The sequence below is a fragment of the Urocampus carinirostris genome, chromosome 7 (genome assembly GCF_059441175.1).
Source record: "Urocampus carinirostris isolate Australia breed hairy pipefish chromosome 7, RoL_Ucar_1.0, whole genome shotgun sequence".
Taxonomy (NCBI): domain Eukaryota; kingdom Metazoa; phylum Chordata; class Actinopteri; order Syngnathiformes; family Syngnathidae; genus Urocampus; species Urocampus carinirostris.
In genome coordinates this window covers 4,872,529-4,897,520 of record NC_142355.1, presented here as the reverse complement: position 1 = coordinate 4,897,520, position 24,992 = coordinate 4,872,529, and the positions used below count along the sequence as shown (strand labels likewise).

Genomic DNA, 24,992 nt, shown 5'->3' with positions numbered 1-24,992 from the left:
AGGAAGGTGAAGGTGGGGGTGTTGGAATGGCTAAGTTTTCTTTTTATCCAATAAAAATGTCTCCGTGCCAAGATCGATTGTTGTTGCTAGGAGACTGAAGCATCCTTTGGCAGCGGGTTTCAGCTCTCCACGTCTGTTTTTTTTTTCCTGCCTCCCTCTTTTTCACTGTCTCTCTTTCTCCCCCTCTCGCATATACAAACGCACATTCTCCCTCTCTTTCTCTCACACATCCACTCTCACACGTACACACAGCGGCAGCATCCTCTCTCTCAGCGCGACTCCTCCGGGGATCGGGAGTAGACACAGTCAAACTTCCAGCAGAGAAGGTATTCACCGCAAGACAACCGAAAGGTGAGTTCAAAAACCTCAACAAACGTCCCGGTGCTTTTTCTTCAAAACGAAATATATTTTCTGTCCGTCTGCATTTGGGTTCGAACTTTTTTACTGCAGGACATATCGGGGTGTGTTGTTGTCTTTAGCATTTGTGTGACAGGCGAGCTGAAATGATCCAGTTTGAACTTTGCATGCAAACGAATGCCACCATGCAGGTGCACCGCCCCATGACCTCCTGCGGTCCTTTACAAGCGCACCCACGTCAATAAATTGTCTTTTTTTTGTTGGCTTGCATGAAATTTGCATGAATTAAGTCACTCCACCCGTGCAGTAGGATTAACTTTGCCACCTTTTAAATGTGACACACGTTACAAGAGCTGAGTGGTGACTGTCACCATGCTTTCTTCTCACTTTTTGATAAAAACCATATATATTTGGATTCATTTTGTTTCTGAGTGAGTGCTGCATGAGGAATAGCCTGAACAAACTCTGCTGTTGTGAAATTAAAAACAATTTGAAATCAGATGTGAAATAAAATGTTATAGACTAATAAAATACCAATGGAGAAAAAACTTTTTTTGTGTTTTCTACACGACTACAAGGCGATTTAGGACAGGAGTCAGCAAAGTTTTTGAGTAGCGGGCAGCTTTGGTCCGAATGGATGGAAAAAAGGCTGATTGATATATTTTAATTTCCTGTATATGACGATAGAGAGTGAATCCAAAAAATCAGCAACACGAAGATTTTAAATGGTAAATGGTAAATGGTCTGCAGTTATATAGCGCTTTTCAAGTCAATGAAGACCAAGACAACACTTACCCATTCACACACACACTCACACACCAATAGCAGCCATGCAGGGAACCTACCTGCTTATTGGGAGCATTAGGGATTCAGTGTCTTGTCCAAGGACACTTCGACATATAACACGGAAGAGCCTGGAATCGAACCTGCCATCTCTTGATCCCAAGACGAGCGCTCCCTCCTGAGCTAATGCCGCCCAGATTCGTTATGAGCCAATTCATGTTTTTTCGGTTGCATTTACCTTCACAAATTGTGTTTATTAATTTGTAAAAGGACAATTTCAACCAATTGGTTTTAAAACACAAAAAATATACATATGTCTCATCTCTCATCTTATCTCATTAGCTGCACCGCTTATCCTCAGTAGGGTCGAAGGGGAGCTTGAGCCCATCCCAGCAATCATCGGGCAGTGGGCAGGGGACACCCTGAACTGGTTGCCAGCCAGTCGCAGGGCACACGGAGACAGACAACTCGCTCGCTCATTCACACCTAGGGACAATTTGGACCGGCCAATTAACCTCACATGCATGTCTTTGGAATGTTTTAGCGTCAGGTAGCCCCCTAGGAATTGCTGACATTGACTCGGTATCAGGGCAGCACGGCGGCGCAGTGGTTAGCGCGTGTGCGGCACAGTTCTAAGGTCTTGGGAACCTCCTGTGTGGGTTCAAATCTAGCTACTGGACTTCCTGTGCGGAGTTTGTATGTTCTCCCTGTGGTTGCGTGGGTTTCCTCCGGGCACTCCGGTTTCCTCCCACATTCCAAAGACATGCATTTCAGGTGAATTGGCCGGTCCAAATTGTCCCTAGGTGTGAATGAGCGAGCGAGTTGTCTGTCCCTGTCTGCCCTGCGATTGGATGGCAACCAGTTCAGGGTGTCCCCTGCCCACTGCCCGATGATTGCTGGGATGGGCAAAGAGAGGCAAAGAGAAATATTTGCCTCTTTTTACAAAGAAGCTCAAGTTCAGTAAGGCTTGATGGTGATTGTGCACAGTATTTTTCAGATGTTTCCACAAATTAATGAATAAGATTGATGTCTGGACTTTGGCTTGGCCATTCTAATTCCTTTATATTGATAATGTTAGACCATCCCATTGTAGTTGTATTTATGTTTAGGGTGATTGTCCTGTTGAAGGGTGAACCTACATTCCATTCTAGGGTCTCTTGCAGACTCCAACAGGTTTTCTGACAGAATTGCCTTATATTTTGCACCATCCATCTTCCCATCAACTCTAATGATGCTCCCAGTCCCTGCCATTTTACTACCACCACCAGGTTTGACAGTGGAGATGGTGCAGTGCACTTATACCAGTGGTGTCCAAACTTTTCAGAAAGCGGGCCAGATTTGGTTAACTAAAATGTGTGAGGGCCAATTATTCAGCATGGCGTTATTTGGAACATTAAAAAAAAAAAAAAAAATCACTGTGAAAAGTTTGAAGAATTTTCAGGGTCTTGTGAAAAAGCACTGCTGTGGTGCTAAACCAGCTTCCAGTTGCTCCACATTTTCACTGCTTTCATTTCCAGTCGGCTTTTTGTAGTCAGCATGTGACACCTGACAGTGACAGTGATGATATCATATTCGTTGTTGTTTCAAAGTTCAGTGAAAAAATACTCTTATGTTGTCCTGGAAATGGTGGCCCTCACAGTTAACTATCGTTTTTCTATTAACAGTCGGCAATTCTTATAAAAAGGACAGGGAGTTTGGCCAAAAGGACTATTCCCATGATTTTTTTTTTTTGTTTACTGACAAGCCACAAACTTTTACGACAGAGGCCGCGGGCCAGTAAAAAGTTGCTCACGGGCCGTAACTGGCCCTCAGGCCGGACATTGGACATGTATGACTTATACACTAGACATAACGCTTTGCATTTATTCCCAAAAACTTCAAATCAAACTTAAGTTTGGTTTTATTTGAACAGGGCACCTTGTTATTCGTGGCTTCAGATAGGCCTTTTTCTGGTATTGTTTCAGAAAGGGCTTTCTTCTTGGTTCTATTCCACAAAGGAACTAATAGTTGTCTTATCTACAGATTGTCCCGCGTCAGCGTTGTATGCCTGCAGGTCATCCAATTTGATCATACAACTCTTTGTTGCTTCTCTGATTAGATTCCTCCTTGTTTGGGATGAAAGTTTATAGTCACTCCATTTTGATATTATTGCTCGCATGGTGCTCCTGAAGATGTGTAGATGTTCCTGTACGCCATTCCTGCTTTGACATTTTCCACAACTTTATCCCGGACCTGCCTGGTGTGTTCTTTGGTCTTCCTCAAGCGGTCAGTTCTCCTTTCAAAGACCTCTGAGCATATTACAGGGACATTTAGATTGGGACTTTTCCTCTGCTTTCTTCATATTTCTTTGATTTCTCAAGCTTTGTTTCTATTGTTACCATCTTTTTTTCCTCTCGCTTTACCATAACTGTGAGTCTTGGGACCCAAAGCTAAGAAAAGTAAGGGCTTGTTATAGCAGTAAATGATAATCTCACACATGCACAACTATACTCTCATTCAGACACAAACATTATTATACTCTCTCATACAAACTATGGTCCTCTCGCACGCATACTCTCATAGTCTCATAAATATATTACTACACTCCCTCACACATACTACTATACTCTCATTCACTCATTACTATGCTTTCATAAACAAACTCCTATTCTCACATGAATACTTCTATACTCCCATGCACACACTACTTTAGGCTCTCACACACATTATAATACTCTCTCTCACCCACTACTGTACTCACACAAAAACACTACAATAGACTCTCACACTTTCTATTTTACACTCTCACATACAACCCTATTCTTTTTCAGGCACCATCAAAATTGCTATTACTAGAGGTTTTTCGCACCTAGTGTAATCATCACCTCACCTCTGAGTGTAGTTTTATTTTAGTACCGGTACTTGTGGTAACCATGGCGATGCACACTGTTCTGTGTGTGTATATGTTGTACATTTTAACATCGAACTGGAGTTGTTCCAGTAAAGTAATATGTGTGAGAGATTATAATAGTATGTGTGTGACAGTATAGTAGTGTGTGTATGAGACCATAGTAAATAGTGTAAGAGGGAGTATACAGGTACTAGCGTGTTTATGAGACTAAAGTTTTATGTGTAAGAGGGAATATACAGGTAGTAATGTGTGTACGAGAGTATATTAATATGCTTGAGAGAGTGTAATAGTATACGTGAGAGATTATAGTAGTATATGTGTGAGAGCATAGTAGTATGTGTATGAGATTATAGGAATATGTGTATGAGGGAGTATACAGGTAGTAGTAGGTGTATGATAGTGTAGTAAATGTGTGAGAGAGTGCAATAGTGTGTGTATGAGAGTATAAAGGTATAAGTGAGAGAGTATAGTAGTGCCTGAGAGTTTAGTAGTGTGTATACGAGAGTTTAATAGATATTATGAGCGAGTTACTGCTTGTGCATGTGACAGTGGGTATTACTGTGTATTGTTCAGCATTCCTGACAGTATGACCTTAGTTGTGAGAGCAAGTATGATTTACTTCTCAAACTGTCTCTCATATTTTTGCACCAAATGCATATTGCGCAACCCCTTCTATACCAAACGGTATTACGATGCCAACTGTATGTAACATCCTACATGCCGACATTTCTTTGTGTAAATATTGTGTGAATTATAACTAAAACCTTATCCTCCTTGTTTTTATAACCTTATCTTCTCTGTTCCTTTATCTTCTTGGTTTCTTTTATCCTCACTGTGAATATGTGGACCTGGAGTGCCATGCTCAATTTTGTTTTCACAATATGTTAACCCATTTTGTAACAAAGACAATAAAGGTATATTCTATCTATTCTATAAATAGCGAGGAGCCGAAAAAACACTGTGTTCCACTTCGTAACAAGAAATCTTTAACATGTATCAGAAGGAAACGAAAAAAGTATGAAGTTGCATTGATTCAGAGATTGACGAACTACATTAACATGTTTAATGCTTTAACAAACAGCAAGTTCGGTCGATGTGCTTGCATTTGATGTCAGTGTATGGTACGTGCACTCGCTGTTCCGCAGACGTATTTTTGTGTGCTCAAAGACTGGGTTTTTGTGGGAGAAGGGGCGAGTCGGCAACCCGGCCTTGTGTTTCAGCACTTTTGCGCTGGTGAATATGCTTACATGAGCTCCTGTTGGAGCTCCCTGATAATGATGATTATGTCTGTGTGTGCGAGAGTGAGTGAGCGGCCTTGAAGCTTCCACATTGCACCTCTCTGCAGACTGTTTGCAGTACATTTTTTTTTAAATGTATGGATATACTGTTGGAACACATGTAAACACACACACACACACACATATGTATACAGGTATATATATATATATATATATATACATTGGAACCTCGGTTCTCGACCATAATCCGTTCCAGAACCCTGTTCGATCACTGAAATCATTTTTCCCATTAAAAATAATGTAAATCGTTTTAATCCGTTCCAAGACCCTGAATGTTTACCGTGAATGTTAAACGTAAACATAAAGCTAAACCAGGCTAATCGTACGTCCGCGTTATCGTAAAAAATCAGGTCGTTTACAAGTCATTTAGCACCCGGGTCTCCACAACAAGTGGTGAGCGGTTCATTGGAAAGGGGGCTCCGTTCCAACACCCTGAAAGTTGGGCTCCGTTCCAACACCCTGAATGTTTACCTTGAATGTCCAACGTAAACATAAAGCTAACCCAGGCTAATCGTACGTTCGCGTTATCGTAGATTACGCTAACATGAACGTGTAAAAATAAAAAAAAGGATAAAGAAAATAATTATGAATAGGATTTAATACCTTTGTGGTGGTGGGGTATTCCCTAGCAAGATCAGACACTCGCACACCTCCTTCATATTTTGCCATTATATCTTTCTTAAATGCAATAGTTGTACGCACTAGTTTGCTTTTTTTACCTCTAGCAACTTTGCTGACTGCACTGACTTTTTTCGGAGGCATAATTAGGGGCTTCACATTTCCCAATAGCGGCCTTGTATTGCAGCCATGTAAGACGCTAACCTGCTTATTGGGGGTATTAGGGGTTCAGTGTCTTACCCAAGGACACTTCGACATGTAACACGGACAAGCCGGGATCCGAACTGGGATCCCTTGATCCCAAGACGAGCGCTCTGCCTCCTGAGCTACTGCCGCCCCTAAAAAATGAAATGATCCGCATTTATATAGCGCTTTTCAAGTCAATGACTTCCCAAAAAGCTTTACAATGTGCTCCACATTTCCCAATAGAGGCCTTGCAGCCATGTAAGCCGCTAACCTGCTTATTGGGGGGGATTAGGGGTTCAGTGTCTTACCCAAGGACACTTCGACATACAACATGGACGAGCCGGGATTCGAACTGGGATCCCTTGATCCCAAGATGAGCGCTCTACCTCCTGAGCTACTGCCACCCCAAAAATAGGTCCACTGTTGGATCAATCATTAGAAAATGGAAGAAGCTAAACATGACGGTCAATCTCAATCGGTGTGGAGCTTCATGCAAGATATTACTTTGTGAGATCTCAATGATGATAAGAAAGGTTGGGAATCAGCCCAGAACCACACAACAGGAGTTCGTCAATGACCTGAAAAGAGCTGCGACCACCCATTCCAAGGTTACTGTGGGTAATAAACTAAGACGCTATGGTTTGAAATCATGCATGGCACGAAAGGTTCTCCTGCTTTAACCAACACATGTCAAGGCTTGACTTAAGTTTGCGTGACCATTTGGATGATACAGAGGAGTCATGGGAGAAAGTTTTGTGGTCAGATGAGACCAAAATAGAACTTTTTGGTCATAATTCCGCTAAGCGTGTTTGGAGGAAGAAGAATAAAAGGTCAAATCCGAAGAACACCATCCCTACTGTGAAGCATGGGGGGTAGCATCATGCTTTGGATGGGTTTTCCTCCACATGGGACAGAACAGGTGCACTGCATTAAAGAGAGGATGCCTGTGTATTGTGAGATTATGGGTATCAACCTCCTTCCCTCAGTCAGAGCATTGAAGATGAATCATGGCTGGGTCCTCCAACACGACAACGACCCAGAGCTAAGAAGTGGCTCTATAAGAAGCCTATCAAGGTTCTAGCATGGCCCACCAAGGCTTCAGACCTGAACCCAATCGAAAATCTTTGGAGGGAGCTCAAACTCTCTGTTTCTCAGCGACAGCCTAGAAACCTGACTGATCTAGAGCTTATGGAGGAGTGGGCTAAGATCCTTCCTGCAGTGTGTGCAAACCTGGTTTTCTCAGGTGTTCATATACTTATTTGCAGCTATATCACACAAATAAATCATCAAAAAATCATGCATTGTGATTTCTGAGTTTTTCTTTTTAGCTTTTCTCCCTCACAGTGGACATGCACCTACGATCAAAATTGCAGAACCCTCCGTGATCTCTCGGTGGGAGAAATGTCAAAATACCAGGGTGTTCAAATACTTATTTGAAAAGGTTTGGGCACCCCTGATCTTTCTAAAGGTTTTCCTTAGGAACTCATTGGTTGTTCGCATCAGCAATTTCAGTTAAATATACCATATAGCAGACAAACACAATTATATCTGAGAAGAAAATTAAGTTAATAGGATTTAAAGAAAATGTGCAATAATTGCTGAAACAAAAGTAGGCAGGTGCATAAATCCGGGCACTCCAACAGAAAAATTACATCAATATTTAGCAGATCCTCCTTTTGCAGAAATAACAGCCTCTAAACGCTTCCTATAGCTTCCAATGAGGGTCTGGATTCTGGTTGAAGGTATTTTTGACCATTCTTCCTTACAAAACATCTCCACTTCAGTCACGTTTGATGGTTTCTGAGCATGGACTTTCAGATTTTCAATAATATTCAGGTCTGGAGACTGAGATGGCCATTCCAGAACATTGTACTTGTTCCTCTGCATGAATGCCTTAGTAGAATTGGAGCAGTGTTTGGGTTCGTTGTCTTGTTGAAGTATCCAGCCCTGGCGCAACTTCAGCTTTGTCACTGACTGTTCGCAAGTGTGAGAGATATTAATGATATAAACTCTTTGCTGGCGGAATTATTCAGATAAAAACACTTATTGAGTTTTAAATCTACTCCGCGGATGCCTCAGCCCAGCCTGACAGGCCATCTTCGTTGGCCGCCCAGGCTAAACTGAAAAACATCCGGTCAGTAGGCGTGGTTTATTGACGTCACACATAAACAGGAAATGAAGTCACACATGAGTGTGATATTTACGTTACAATGAAAATTAGACAGAAAAACGTAAAGAAATAGACTGATCTTTTCTATGTGTGTGTGTGAGATGATTGTTTTTATGTTAGCAATATAAAAACAGGTTAAACAAGTTAATTTCATAGCATGAGAAATATACAACCAAAAACAGCCCACGTTTTCAGCAAGAATCTACTGATACTTACTGGAAACCATGCGACCTTCAACTTTAATAAGAATTCCAGAACAGCCCCGCAGCATAATGGACCACCACCAAATTTTACTGGGGGTGGAAAGTGTTTGTCTTGGAAGGCTGTGTTCTTCTTCCGCCATGCATACCACCCCTTGTTTTGTCCAAATAACCCAATTTTAGTTTCATCAGTCCACAGCACCTTATTCCAAAATGAAGCTGGTTTGTAAAAATGTGCTTTAGCATACCTCAAGTGACTATGTTTGTGGCATGTGCGCAGAAAACGATTCTGCCGTATTACTTTCCCATTCAGCATTTCCTTGTGCAAAGTGCGCTGAATAGTGTAACAATGTGCGATGACACCATCTTCAGCAAGATCATGTTGTAAGTTTTTGGAGCTGATCTGTAGGTTGAGTTTAAGTTTAAAACTCCGCCATGTTCTGCCTTCCCGATGTCCTGTTTTGCCCCGCTTCCTGCCTGACACCTGTTGCCGAGCTTGTTTCCGAACTTGATACCGCCCTTGCTCCCCCGTCCCGGCTAATGACGAGTATTCCTGCAAATCTATGATCATCCTGGCTCGACAAAGAAGTGCCACTTCCGCGTCTCCAGCCACCTGCTACCCTTGTCCGTCCACCATCGGATCGTGGAAGCAAGCCCTACTCTCCCTCTTTATCAATAAAACTGAGTAAACGAACGCTACTGGGTCCTGCCTCCGTTTCTGGCTTGTGACAGAGGAAGCAGTGTAAAGGTTTTTGCTGTGCTTTGCTTCATTAGAAACAGGAAGAAGATAAAATGGGTGTGTTGTAAAAATGTTTGCGTCTACGTGGATTTAAAGTTACAGTAACTTTAATTGCAAGTGTACAGTAATTGATTGGATCTTTAAATATGGGGTGAGTAGTTTGAATGTGTCCTTAAAAAGTTTCAAATCAAATATTTTCCGAATTAAGTATGTTTTACCAATGCCTGGTTGAGTTCAAAGAGGCTTAAAATATGTACTTTTTACCACGCCCATTGGCCTTTATTTTATCTCATCTCATCTCATCAGCTACACCGCTTATCCTCAGTAGGGTCGCGGGGGTGCTGGAGCCCATCCCAGCAATCATCGGGCAGTGGGCAGGGGACACCCTGAACTGGATGCCAGCCAATCGCAGGGCACACTGGGACAGACAACTCGCTCGCTCATTCAACCCTAGGGACAATTTGGACCGGGCAATTCACCTGAAGAGCATGTTTTTGGAATGTGGGAGGAAACTGGAGTGCCCGGAGGAAACCCACATAAGCACGGGGAGAACATACAAACTCCGCACAGGAAGTCTGGAGCTGGATTTGAACACACGCAGGAGGTTCCCAAGACATGAACTGTGCCGCACATGCGCTAACCACTGCTCCGCCGTGCTGCCCTGCCTTTATTTTATATTATATTTTATATTTATATTATTATTTTTCTTTAGTCCTAGGATGAAATTGGTGAAAGTAAGAAAATATATGTTACAAATACAGTCTAAATTCAAACCCTAGAAAGATGAAAAAGAAGAGTCTATTGGAGAGCAAAAAGTAAAAAGTAATTCACGAAATGATGCACGAAAATATTTGTAATTTTTCATTGGTTGCTTGAAAAAAATCAATGAAATGATACAGTAATTTCAGAATATTCATAAAGTTAAAAATTATTTTCTCACTTAAATAATCCTTTTAATTATTGCCTTATTAGAAAGTTGATTTGGTAAGAAGGTTTCCTGATTCGTTTTTATTTGGAGTGTACTGCGGCTACCTTGAAACTGTCTTATTTCCATCCTCAAATCTACGTGTAGTTTGCAGCCGGTAACCAGGGTTGGGTAGGGTTACTTAAACTTGATTACTTTCAATTACTTTTGGATTACTCCAATACCAAATATGCTAATAAAAGACAAAAGAAACTAAATATAATAATAATAATAATAATAATTTCCTTTGTATTGTCATTCTTTGTAACAATGTACACAGAACGAAATGTCGATACACCTGACCCGTTGTAGCGAGTCGATGCAGCTACAGAGGGCGCCGCCATTATACCAATTAGGTATGACTCGGCCGAGGCGCGAACCAGCGACCTCCCAGTCTCAAAGCGGGCACACTACCATAAATATGAATAAAATGATGACTCACAACACGTGGTAAGCTTTCTCTCCTGGCTTTGATCTCTTTGATCTCCGGCAAAACTGACATAGAATGCGACAGAAACAAAATGAAAATAAATCCAAACAACTTGCCAACATCATTTTTGCCGTTCCATGTATTCCCTTACTCCCCAAGCCTGCACAAAATTTAGTCATTTCACTCATATTTAGTTTATTTTGTCTTTTATTAGCATATTTGGTATTGGAGTAATCCAAAAGTAATTGAAAGTAATCAAGTTAAAGTAACCTTACCCAACCCTGTTTACCAATGCCTGATTGAGTTCAAAGAGGCTTAAAATATGTACTTTTTACCACGCCCATTTGCCTTCATTTTATCTCATCTCATCAGCTACACCGTTTATCCTCATTAGGGTTGCGGGGGGGCTGGAGCCCATCCCAGCCATCTCCGGGCAGTGGGCAGGGGACACCCTGAACTGGTTGCCAGCCAATCGCAGGGCACACAGGGACAGACAACTCACTCGCTCATTCACACCTAGGGACAATTTGGACCGGCCAATTCACCTGAAATGCATGTTTTTGGAACCTGGGAGGAAACCGGAGTACCCGGAGGAAACCCACGCTAGCACGGTTAGAACATACAAACTCCGCACAGGAAGTCTGGAGCTGGATTTGAACCCACGCAGGTTCCCATGACATGAACTGTGCCGCACAAGCGCTAACCACTGCTCCGCCGTGCTGCCCTCCTTCATTTTATATATATTTTTTTTTTCTTTAGTCCTAGGATGAAAATGGTGAAAGTAAGAAAATATATGTTGCAAATACAATCTCAATGCCAACCCAAACCCTAGAAAGATGAAAAAGAAGAGTCTATTGAGAGCAAAAAGTCAGTATTTAGTTTAGTTTATTTAGTTTCTTTTGTCTTTTATTAGCATATTTGGTATTGGAGTAATCCAAAAGTAGTCCAGTTAAAGTAACCCTACCCAACCCTGCCGGTAACAGTACCTGACTCTGCTTTGCAAAATCTTGTAGTACATCTGGCACTCCTGATGAGGCAGCGTGGACATGAATCACGGCAGAGCCGGCGGCCATGCATTTGAATGATGCTTGCGTCGTCCCTTCCCGGGTCATTACCTGACATTTTAAGTTTGATAGATGTCAGGCGCAGATGGCTAATTCTGTCTTTGACAGACCAGCCGCCATCCAGTTGACGGAGCGCTCGCCTGACGGATTGGGCTAGCTTTTTTTATAAGGTTTGCTGAAATTAGGACGTTCTCAGTTGGATTGGTGTTCGGCCATGAGACAACAGCAGGGTCCATGAAGTATGTCACTTCAAATCAAGTCAAGTCAAGTCATTTTTATTTGTATAGCCCTTAATCACAAAGAGTCTCAAAGGGCTTCACAGGTTATTACACAGACATTTTTTTTTAGACTATTATTACACCATCCCCTGATCTGGAACCAACATGAGGGCAAGAAAAAAACTCAAAAAACCTCAACATGAGGAAAATGAAGAAACCTTGAGAAGGGACCGCACTCAATAAATACATTCAGTGTAAAATAAGACAATAAAATTCCCCCTTTCGTATCCCCACCCAACTACACGGAACACCTAATACACTGAAAAAAATAATTATAATAATAATTAAATTTAGAAAACCCCAGTTATTGCTGTTAAAGGGAAACATTAAGAAAACGGGGCAGCACGGCGGCGCAGTGGTTAGTGCGTGTGCGGCACAGTTCTGAGGTCATGGGTTTAAATCTAGCTACCAACCTTCCTGTGTGGAGTTTGCATGTTCTCCCCGTGCTTGTGTGGGTTTCCTCCGGGCACTCCGGTTTCCTCCCACATTCCAAAAACATGCGTGTCAGGTTTATTGTCCGGTCCCAAATTGTCCCTAGGTGTGAATGAGCGAGCGAATTGTCTGTCCCTGTGTGCCCTGTGACTGGCTGGCAACCAGTTCAGGTTGTCCCCTGCCCACTGCCCGGAGATGGCTGGGATGGGCTCCAGCACCCCCGCGACCCTACTGAGGATAAGCGGTGCAGATAATGGATGAAGATCCGCCTAGTGGTGACACCCCTTCATAGAAGCCCCCAAGGGTCAAACTTACCTTGCCTTAAGATCCTTAATGAATGGACTGTAACAAAATAGTTTACAGTTGAATAAATGCTCTATATTGCCATTGGAGGGCTTTTTTTCAGTGTTAGAAAGAAATTTAGAAAGCAACTGGCCAGCTGCACATTACCATCGGTATCTTTAGCTTTAGCCAGGTCTTCGCGATGATTACAATACAACCTTCTCAAATGCCGATTTTCCATGACTTGTAGCTCCAGGTCATCCATTTCATGTGTAATGGATCTGGCATTGTGCAGGGCTGGCTTCAGAGAGTTGTTTGCCTAGCCATAGCAGTCGGCTATTGCCTTCTCCTCGGCGCTGCCCCTCCTTTCTTTGCACCTTTTTACTCTCCTCAGAGTCCAATTTACTTAATGAATTTCGTTTTACTGAAACATGCCACTAAAATACTAGCTCAGCTGTAGCCATGGACCACAATTTGTTTTGTGGGGCGGGGATGGTTGGGCAGATTGATTTGTGCGCCCACCCTGCTGTTCAACTGACAGCAAACAGCAGCCCAAAACAGTCACACTCACAGATAGCATGATAGCATTCGAAAATCACATTATGCAAAACACATTGCACGAAAAATCGATAGCAATGACAATAAAGACAATTCAATTCAAAATCCACGAAGCTGGGTACCAGCAAAAACCGAAGCGGGAAGTTGCGAGGGGTCTCTGTATAATCCTGGGACGGCACTGATAAGCCATGTGAGGAATGAGACCTGAGGGAGGCTTATTCACACTAATAGGGAAGGCACCAGATAGCCTGATATTTTTCATTCTTTTAAAAAAAAACTACAGGATAAAAAGATAAAAATGTGAAATAAATGATGCCGTTCCGTAACGGCGTTATTTATATATATCATGATTGCCGATTAAGCGCAGCTGCTGCGGCTTAATTGGCGCCAACAGCCCGGACAGCTGATTGGCTGTCACTCTCTTTTTAAACCCCCGGCTTCCTCATGGAAGCCGTCAGATCGTTATGCGAACTGTTGCCTTCGGCTCAGTAAACCTTTTCGTCCGACTCCGTTTCTGCCCCGCTTTTTCCTGCCTGATCTTTGTTGCCAACCTGTTTCCGGATCTGACTACGCCCCGTTCTGCCTGCCTGTTACCTGACCTGTTTTGCCCCGTTACCTGCCTTCCTCCTGCTACCGACCTCGCTTACGAACTCGACACCGCCTTTGATCTCCAGCCCCGGCCAACGACTTGCTATTCCCGCCTGTCTCAGATGCTCCTGCCACTTCCGCACCGCTCGCTCCTTTTGTCCGTCAGCCATCGGATTGAGGAAGCAAGCCTTACACTACCTCTTTTTCAATAAAAACTGAGAAAACGAACGCTATTGGGTCCTGTGTCCGTTTCTGGTCTATGACAATATCGGCATTATTCCCAACACGACAAAAAAGAAAACTAAAAATCTAACGAAATTAAATTGCTAAGGTTCAGAAGTTTGTACAATACTGACAGCCTGTGGACATACAGAGCCAAGCACTCTTGCATAGATTATAAAGAGGTTGAGAGAAGAAACAACCACATCTATAGAAAATCGAAATATATTCCAGTTTTTGGAGCATCACTGAAAAAAGTAGGCACCTGTTACTCAGTCATAAAAGTAATTCAGGTCTCCTCCAGAGTATTGACTCCAAAAAGTAGTGTGATACTCTGGAAGTAACTATTTAGTTACAATTTAGTTTGTTTACTTGAATGGAAGATGAACCCTTAAACTGCTTTAAAGTAGCTACATAATAAACTGTGTACACCAACTTGTCAAAGTAAAAACCCTTCATATTTCTTGGCACGTGTAGTTTGAGACACTCCATATCTATTTTGTCTCTGGGCTTCAGACAACTCGAACATTTACCCCATTTCTGGGTACTGTCCAAGTCGTTTGTCAGAAAACGGACCGAGAGAAGCAGGAAGTCGAAACTCATTCGCTTAATTGAGAAAAAAAAGTTGTCCAACACACAAACGGACCAAGGACAAAACAAAACAGGTTCAAAGGTAAACAAAATTACAAACTAGGTATTACTCAGAACAAACAGGCATGAACAGGTTTTCCTCAAGGTTAAGCAATGGTCTGGCCACGGGCAGTCCCAAAAGGAGCGTTTAAGTACTCCACCAGCAATCAGTTCAATGCGTCTCAGCCGATGTCAAGGGGCGGGGCTAGCTGGATGCCATGACAACCGTGCAGGACATGACATCGTTTTCTTTTTTTCTCCAAATATAGTGTATTGTAAAAATATTTTTTCGAAAAGAAAAGGCCAAAATCCAGCAAAATTTTTCTATAAATACTGTAATCTTGTAATTACCATTGATTTTCCGTTGGTTTGTTGTTCCTGTATATGCTGTTTTAGTTACTGTTGACACACAACCATATGTGTGCACACAGTATACAGTATGCTGACTAATTCAATATTTTATTTTATAGTTTAGCTTATAGTAAATCCATCTTAGGTTAGGCAGGGGTGTCAAACTCATTTTAACTCGGGGGGCCACACGATAGAACAAACATTCTGTCAGGGGCCGGACTAGTAGATTAAAGAGAAAGAAAAAGAGATAAACAGCGGCAGTAGCCCAGGAGGTAGAGCGCTCGTCTTGGGATCAAGGGATCCCAGTTCGAATCCCGGCTCGTCCGTGTTACATGTCGAAGTATTCTTGGGTTAGACACTGAACCCCTAATGCCCCCACTAAGCAGGTTAGCGCCTTACATGGCTGCAAGGCCGCTATTGGGAAATGTGGAGCACATTGTAAAGCGCTTTGGGAAGTCATTGACTTGAAAAGCGCTATATAAATGCAGATCATTTCATTTCATAAAGAAATAAGAGAAAGAGGGAGGGAAAAGTAAAGAGGGCAGGACAAAGAAAGAAAAAGAGAGAGAGGGAGAAAGCATGAGAAACAAAAGATAAAAAGTCGTGAGAGAGGGGGAAAAGAAAGGGAGAGGAAGAAATAAATCCAAAGAGTAATAGAAAGACAGAAGGGGAGAAAAGAGAAAAGACAGCGCAAAGGGTATGAAGAGAGAAAGAGAAAAGAGAGAAAAGAGAGAATGAATGAATGAATGAATGAATGAATGAATGAATGAAAACTTTTATTTCGAACATAAAAATAAAAACAGGAAAAGAGAGAAAAGAGAGAAAAGAGAGAAAAGGAAAAAAGGAACTTAGAGCAAAAGAGGTTAAAAGACAGAGAGAGAAAGAGACAAAGAGCAACAAAGGAAGAGAAAAAGAGGGACACAGAGAGTGAAAGAGACAGAGACAGAGTGGGAGAAAGGGGGTGGAAAAGAAAGGGAGAGAAAGAGAGAGAGAGAGAGAGAGAGAAAGAAAGAAGTACAAGTACAGTGACTGTGTTCGAGGCACCCGGCTTTGGCAACATCAAGTTGTCATATTTCAACCTGCAGCTTGTTGTTCTCTTGCGCTTCTCTGAGTGTTGTCTCGCGCGCCGGATTCAATCCCTTAGCGGGCCTGATCTGGCCCGCGGGCCGCCTGTTTGACACCAGTGGATTAGAGTATAAACTGTACAATACGACAGGGAGTAAGAATATCTACATCATACGGTGCCACCATCACTTCGATGGATGTATGTGACAACGTAAATGAAGGGAAAGTAATCTACAATCATGGGACACCATGATTAATGATCCGCTTCATAAAATCAAGTCAGGTCATGTTCATTTGTATAGCCCTTCATCACAATAAGTCTCAAAGGACTGTACAGACTAGAAACTATTATTACACCATCTCCTAATCCAGGGGTAGGGAACCTATGGCTCGGGAGCCATATATGGCTCTTTTCATGAGTACGTATGGCTCTGAAATAAAATGTAACTATTGCATATTCTCTGTGGCGTTCCAAAGTCAAGTGATTTCATCCCGATTTTGGTCCATAGAAAGCCGAACTAACTTAATGCAGAAGTTCGATAAGAAACTATTTAAACTGATAAATAAAAACGCTGGCAAACGACTTTTATTGGGTGAGCAGTACAGGTGGGCGGTGATTCTCAGAATTCACTGTGTGAATATAACTTGTTTTTATATTCCTAAATCTTTCTCACACACACACACACACATGCAGTAACGTTTTCAATAATCAGTCTAATTGCATCTCTTGTACGTGTATTTTTCTGTTTCCTGTGTGAGTTAACTACACACAGGGGAGCAGGCAGTGCTGCCGAGATCGTGGCCGGGATGGGCCACGGGACAGTGCTCTTCCGCTTGGGAAATGTATTTACCTTAATGCTTGTTTTTATTTGAGTGATTCTGCCAACATAGAGTTTATATAAGTTTTAACTTTAACAGCGGATCCCTGCACACAGCGCAAGGCACTTCCTTCTCTCTCTCTCGCTCAGTGCAGTCTACACCCAAAGTGAATATGACGATATGCTTATCGTTTGCAGTCATTTGTGACATTTTTACAAAAAAAACTTTGCATGCACCTTGTTTTGAAACCGTTATTAAGGACAAATTTCATGGAAAAAATGGCCTCAACAATCTTAACTGAAGGTGGAAGACAAATTGTAAATGGCATATATGGCCGGTCCAAATTGTCCCAAGTGTGAATGAGCGAATGAGTTGTCCGCCCCTGTGTGCCCTGGCAACCAGTTCAGGGTGTCCCCTTCCCACTGCCCGGAGATGGCTGGGATGGGCTCCTGACCCCTGTCCTAATCTAAAACCTACATGAGGGCAAGGAGTAGTGGAGTAACATAATAATGCATTAAGCAGTAATAACTGTGGTGTTACAATATGTTATTAATTTTGTGTTACAGTACTTGTTATTGAGAAAAGTAATTGCATTGCATTGGGGCGGCAGTAGCTCAGGAGGTAAAGCGCTCGTCTTGGGATCAAGGGATCCCAGTTCGGATCCCGGCTCGTCCGTGTTACATGTCGAAGTGTCCTTGGGTAAGACACTGAACCCATAATACCCCCAATAAGCAGGTTAGCGCCGTAAATGGCTGCAAGGCCGCTATTGGGAAATGTGGAGCACATTGTAGAGCGCTTTGGGAAGTCATTGACTTGAAAAGCGCTATATAAATGCTGATCACTTCATTTCATTTCATTGCAGGAAGGCGAAAGGCTCTAACAAGTATTGTATATGTTATAATATAGCTGATATTTGCAACATCATATTTGGCCTTTATCCGGTGAATAACCATTGTTCCAATAATTGTTGTGCATCTCTTATAAGAATGCATGTGCCTTGATGCAATGTTCCCTGTAATTTTCCACGGGTCTGAGCGTTCACACAAAGTCGGTGAGCAACGCTTGAAACAACAGTGAGAAACAGCAATCCCAAGTGTGGCAAGATAATTATCAAACATGTCCAAAACTTGACATCAAGTTACATTTTGCTGAGTTTCCGGCAATACGATTTTATTTTTTTTCATTTTGGAATGAATTGACTCATGTATTATTGCAAAGGTTGTACGGCCTACAAACGTCGTTTGTTTTTACAACAATTCTTTCACAAGATTTCCATTTCCTTTTTTTTCCTGGTATCTTTTGTCGCAAAATACTAACATTTTATGGGGCTTATTTAGTCGGTTGCACGATACACAACTGTATTTAATCATATTTTTTAGTGGAAGTACAATGTTGGCAACACGATTGACTTGGTATAATTGGAAATTATTTTAATGCAACACAAACTTTTTCTTCTTTTTTCCGTTTTTTCAAATTTTTTATTCCTTTAAAAAAATCTCATTGTGTTTATTTTTCCTAGCTGTTAATTTTTTCTTTTTGTTCTCTATTTACTTTTTTTTCCTTTGTTTTTTTCTTCTTTTTATTTTTTCTGAATTTTTCCTTCTTTTTTCTCTTCCTTTTGTTTCTTTTTTCTCAGCTTTTCACTACTTTTTCATTTTGGTATGTTTTTCTTTTTTGTTCTATTCCCGAGTCCTTTAAGTCATTTTGTGGATAATTTTACATAATATTTGGTCATAAAGGGATGAAAGAAGCAAAACCAACCTGAAGAGCCGTTCAGGACCCGAAAGAGCCGGTTCCTTTTAGTGTGCTGAGCCGAAGAAGCCGGTTCTCAAAAAACTCTACTTACTTTACTCAACTTCGTTCTACTTCGACATTGACTTCAAAATACCGCATTTAGGACACAACGTCAGGGGAACCCGTGTATTTTTACCTTCATGCACTGTAACTTTGACTTAAGTCGCTTCTTAATTAGCAATTTCGAGCCCTCATTTTTGTGAGCTGGCTAGATTTTCTTGTGCGCTGAGAATGTGCCGGCAGTGCGCGATTGCGCACGTGCGCAGTTTAGAGGGAACATTGCCTTGACGTCAATAGGCCAGCCACTCAATATTCGTCTATTTACCTATTGAATTGCACCATACCCGATCCGACATTAACAATTACTGATTACCGGCTCATTATGTGTCCATATTTTCCCCCGCAGTAAATTGCTTCAAAAACTGAGAAGCACTGGAAGGAAAATAACAGCATGTAGCTAGGCTGCAATCAAATCTGCTGGGGCTTACTTAGTGCTCTGCACTGGTCTGACCATTGCATCGACCCTGATCGGATGCGTGTCCCGCACGCCAGTCCTGCCTGTTAGAGGAGAGCAGGATGCTGTGGTGGGGGGGGGAAATCAGGCGAAACATGAGAAGGGCGCGTGTACTCGACATGTCCAGCTCTTGGTTGCCTCACTCCTGCTTTATTTGTTAAGACGGTTGTTCATGTTGTGTTTCTCTGTCTTCAACAGGCGTGAGGACGATGCAAGCTGCAAGATGATTTGTTGGCTCATTTAGGTAAGTTAAAGGAGTAATAGAGTGGTGGGTAGTGAGAGCCCCCAAGGCCTTCTCTGCTGGCCTAAAATGAATCATGTGATGTTAATTATATTTTGTCCATCATCTCATCTCATCTCATTAGCCGTACCGCTTATCCTCAGTAGGGTCGCGGGGGGCTGGAGCCCATCCCAGCCATCTCCGGGCAGTGGGCAGGGGACACCCTCAACTGGTTGCCAGCCAATCGCAGGGCACACAGGGACAGACAACTCATTCGCTCATTCACACCTAGGGACAATTTGGACCGGCCAATTCACCTGAAATGCATGTTTTTGGAATGTGGGAGGAAACCGGAGTGCCCGGAGGAAACCCACGCAAGCACGGGGAGAACATACAAACTCCGCACAGGAAGTCTGGAGCTGGATTTGAACCCACGCAGGAGGTTCCCATGACATGAACTGTGCCGCACAAGCGCTAACCACTGCGCCGCCGTGCTGCCCCATTTTGTCCATCAATACTCATTAAATAATTTCAAATTGTCTGACAGCTTCCTTTCATTTCTTCTCCATGGTTGTACTCAGTGTTCTCGTTTGCCAGCGTCCCTGCATCCTAGACGCATTATTTTTGCTGGGGACGCATCGTGTCAAATCAACGTGCCTCCCCGGGACTCAACTTTTTTGACACGAAATCGTCATTATCATTTTTTAACAAAGATTTACCGCACTCCAAACTTTTCGTCAGGCAGATCCGCCATTGTTGTTTTGGTCCTGCGGTTCGAGTTTTCGTCTGCACGCCGATCTCGAGTTCGAGTTGTGTAGTGAAAGTCTGTCACTTTTTAGAGAACCGGCTTTTTCGGCTCAACTCATTAAAGAGCCGGCTCTCAAACAGCTCACTTTCTTTGATGCATTATATTACGAACGATTATGTTGTATAAAGAAGTTAAGAAAAAAAGGAAGTATAAGAGGAGAAAATGAAAAAAGACAGGTTTGTGGTGATCCCTTTTAATCAGTATATTACCAACAATAATTTAATGCAGAAAATGAAATCATAATTTGAATAAGAAAATGTATTATTCTACTTAATTCTATTTGCATGTATTTTTTCCTTCTACAGTGAACGTCCAAGCGACTTCATTTTTGAACTTTTTTAAAATAAACGTCATTCATGTCGAGCAACTCAGTGTCTCACAACAAAATGTTCATTAACAATATATATGATATAAGGAAACACATGTACAATATAACATGTTAAACTAGATAAATAAACATGTTTTTTGTATTTTGTAAGGGAAAATACGACAGTTTGTAAGGGCATGGAGCACACTAAATTTTGGGGAGCCGTAGATCTCTGTTGGGACCCATAGATTTTTGAGCATGCGAGTCCCCGGCACCCATCACTTTTCACAGGTCAAATGAACTCTGTGTACTGCTTCCAGATATGTGCGTAAATATTTAAACATTTAACTAAAGACATTTCAGCCATTAGGTGTTGCTAGGTTCACAAAAACTGAAGCCCATGTTCTCATAAAATCTTGAAGAAAGCTGCTCGTTCAGTCAGTCTGATTCTGAGTTGGCATCTGAATATATAATAATAATGATAATAATAATAATGCATTTTATTTAAAAGTGCCTTTCAAGCCACCCAAGGACACTGTACAGACAATGAGAAAATACAATATAAAATTTTTTTTAAAAATTGTAAGCGGAATATTAAAAAAACAAGACATAAAATCATAAAAACATAGGAAACGGAGAAGCTATGTGTTGTAGGCAGTGCTGAACAGGTGTGTTTTTAGATATATACATATATCGGTGTCTGAAATAACATCTGCCCGGAATTCAAACGTTTGCTTTATTCCGACTTCAAATTGTTTGTTCGGTTTGGAAAATTCGGGATTTCCGTTTGTTTGGCAATTTGCATACTCATGCAATCAGAAGCCTGCATCAAATAACTTTGTGTTTCCGGACTTTCCCGAGCGTTATAAGGTCACGCATTTGCATATCATTTTCCAAAGTAGAAAAATGGATAAGTGGTCCATTTGATTATTTTGGTTTTGAAACACTAAAAGTCAAGGCAAAATAATATATAGGTGTTCTTTTTGTACCCACTAAATTTGATAATATGCATTGAAAGACTCTAAACGCAATAGGGCTAGCTCAGAAAGGCTTTTTTTCTCGTCTTAACCTTGATAAAAATAATAAAAAAATAGCAAGTAAAAGTAGCAAGCTAATTGAATATTGGCCTTAAGTAGAGGATAATTAAGGAGTGGCTATCAAAAAACCAGAACAGACCAGTGGACCCCAGAGCATTCGTTTAAGTCTTTTATTATGGAAGCGTTCAGGGCTTGCTGGAGAAGTGATGGCCGTCAGACGTCAGCAGCGGCGCCGGGGAGATAACTTCGGAACGAGTCCGGAATCGTAGTGCAGAAGTCAGGCAGGTCGTGTTTACCGGGGCTGGAGAGGAGATCAAAGCGTGGGACGGAAACAGGTCGGATCGGAGGCAGGCAGAAACGGGTAAGCAGAGTTCTTAAATGAACAGGATATCAGGAGGAACACACAGAGTTACAAAATGTACACTCTGACACTACTCTCTGGACGCAGCGCGCTTAAGAGAGAAGTGCCAGCCAATCCGAAGGCGCCCACCCAGGCGCCACATGATTGCCCTAGGTGATCTGAGTTAGTAATCATGACAGTGGCACCAAAATATCAAATATATTTATTATTAGTGATATATTTACCTTTATATTTTATCATTATATGATGTTACATTTTCTTTATATTTCATCATATCTTTATATCATTTTTATTTGGTGGGGTGGATTAAATGTCTTAAAAACCTGCATTTGGCCTCACGGCCGTGGTTGAGTCCCCCATGGACTAACCCAACCCTGTGAACAGCCCAAATAAGAGCATATTTGGATTACTTTGCATGTTTACACGGCTTTAAAAGCCAAATATTGGCAATATTCTGGTCTTATTCGGACCATTTCCTGCCTGTAAATGAACTGAGTGATCCGATGAGGGCAGCACGGCGGCGCAGTGGTTAGCGCGTGGGCGGCACAGTTCTGAGGTCATGAGATTGAAAATCCTGTGTGGAGTTTGCATGTTCTCCCCGTGCTTGCGTGGGTTTCATCCGGGCACTCGGGTTTCCTCCCACGTTCCAAAAACATGCATGTTAGGTTAATTGGCCAGTCCAAATTGTCGCTTGGTGTGAATGAGCGAGCGAGTCTGTCCCAGTGTGCCCTGCGATTGGCTGGCAACCAGTTCAGGGTGTCCCCTGCCCACTGCCCGAGGATAGCTGGGATGGGCTCCGGCACCCCCTGGGACCCTACTGAGGATAAGCGGTGCAGATAATGGAAGGATGGATGGATGGATGGATGGATGAATAATCCGATACGCATTCAATTGCTTTATGAAATGAAATGATCTGCATTTATATAGCGCTTTTCAAGTCAATGACTTCCCAAAGCGCTTTACAATGTGCTCCACATTTCCCAATAGCAGCCTTGCAGCCATGTAAGGCGCTAACCTGCTTATTGGGGGTATTAGGGGTTCAGTGTCTTACCCAAGGACACTTCGACATGTAACACGGACGAGCCGGGATTCGAACTAGGATCCCTTGATCCCAAGACGAGCGCTCTACCTCCTGAGCTACTGCCGCCCCCAACAACTAACCCTTTACCAACAACGATTCAAAAAAATTGAAAAAAAATGAATTTGTAAAGAAGCCAAAGAATTTTGCGACCCTACTGAGGATAAGTGGTGCAGATAATGGATGGATGGATGGAAGGATGGATGGATGGATGGATGAATGGATGATCCGATACGAATTCAATTGCTTTACCAACAACGATTGAAAAAAATGTAATAAAAATGTATTTGTAAAGTAGCCAAGGAATTTTCACCCAAAGTGATGCATAAGAAAACAGCGTAAAAAATAAAATAAAATCCCCTCCTCTTCCCTCCCACCCAACAACACAGGAAACGAAATACAAAGATACGATGGTTCAATTAAAAAAAAAAATGGCTGATCATAAAATGATTATCATTCAAAAAGATGTTTTGTACAATAGGTTCACAGTAGTCACATTGTGAAACTCAAGAGAAACTAAAAAAGGAGGAGCAAATAATTTACTGGCTGTACTTTAGCATTCAGTGGTTATTCATTCTTCTAGTTTTTTAGTTTGAACAATTTTTATTGACACTTTTAACAGCAATTAAACACATTCACAATTTCATTATGCCCCATTGTGCCCTGCGATTGGCTGGCAACCAGTTCAGGGTGTCTCCTGCCCATTGCCCGATGATTGCTGGGATGGGCTCCAGCACCCCCGCGACCCTACTGAGGATAAGTGGTGTAGCGAATGAGATTAGATGAAATGAGATTAGACAATTTCATTATATCATATTCTAACAATATGAAGTTTGAACAATATTTATCGTTGTCCAACAAGAACTCATGAAATGTATACAATTCTACAAATGCAGTGTGTTGAGCAGGGTTGGGTTGGGTTACTTTAACTGAATTAATTCAAATTACTTTTGGATTACTCCAATACCAAATATGCTAATAAAAGACAAAAGAAACTAAATATGAATAAAATTACTAAATTTTGTGCAGGCTTGGGGAGTAACGGAATACACGGAACAGCAAAAATGATGTTGGCAAGCTGTTTGGATTTATTTTCATTTTGTTTCTGTCGCATTTTATGTTCGTTTTGCCGGAGATCAAAGAGATCAAAGCCAGGAGAGAAAGCTTTCCACGTGTTGTGAGTCATCATTTTATTCATATTTAGTTTATTTTGGATGACTCCAATACCAAATATGCTAATAAAAGACAAAAGCAACTAAATATAAATAAAATGACTGAATTGTGCAGGCTTGGGGAGTATATACTGTCCCTTTGAATTTAAGAAAAGGTAGGAAAAAATGATTCAAAAAGAGCAACATGTGCTAAAAGGGCAACAAAACAACATTTTGAATTGTGTTGTGATAAGAGCTAATTCAAGTGATAGCAGAAACTGCCGTCATCATGCAGCGCTACACCAAACCACAAGATAGTATCCTATAAAATGATGTTGGAAAGCTGTTTCATTTTGTTTCTGTCGCATTTTATGTTGGTTTTGCCGGAGAAAGAGATCAAAGCCAGGAGAGAAAGCTTACCACGTGTTGTGAATCATAATTTTATTCATATTTAGTTTATTTTGTATTTTATTAGCATATTTGGTATTGGAGTAATCCAAAAGTCATTGAAAGTAATCCCGTTAAAGTAACCCTACGCAACCCTGGTGTTGAGTCTGAGCTGCTTTTATACAACACCTCAACATCTCTTACGTAAAAGCTTACCACGTGTTGTGAGTCATCATTTTATTCATATTCAGTTTATTTTGGATGACTCCAATACCAAATATGCTATCAAAAGACAAAAGAATAAATATAAATAAAATGACTAAATTGTGCAGGCTTGGGGAGTATATACTGTCCCTTTAAATTTAAGAAAAGGTAGGAAAAAAATGATTCAAAAAGAGCAACATGTGCTAAAAG

The 24,992-nt window shown here is 41.6% G+C and overlaps 1 protein-coding gene across 1 annotated transcript in view; it reads left to right on the top strand.

The window, feature by feature from the left end:
- Nucleotides 1–240: 240 nt before the first annotated feature.
- grm3 (glutamate receptor, metabotropic 3) overlaps nucleotides 241–24,992 on the top strand; it is a 104,584-nt gene continuing 79,832 nt past the window's right edge. Inside the window, exons 1-2 of the mRNA XM_088339577.1 lie at nucleotides 241–351; nucleotides 19,428–19,473. The gene's annotated coding sequence lies outside the window, so the exon portion shown is untranslated. The remainder of the gene's footprint in view (nucleotides 352–19,427; nucleotides 19,474–24,992) is intronic.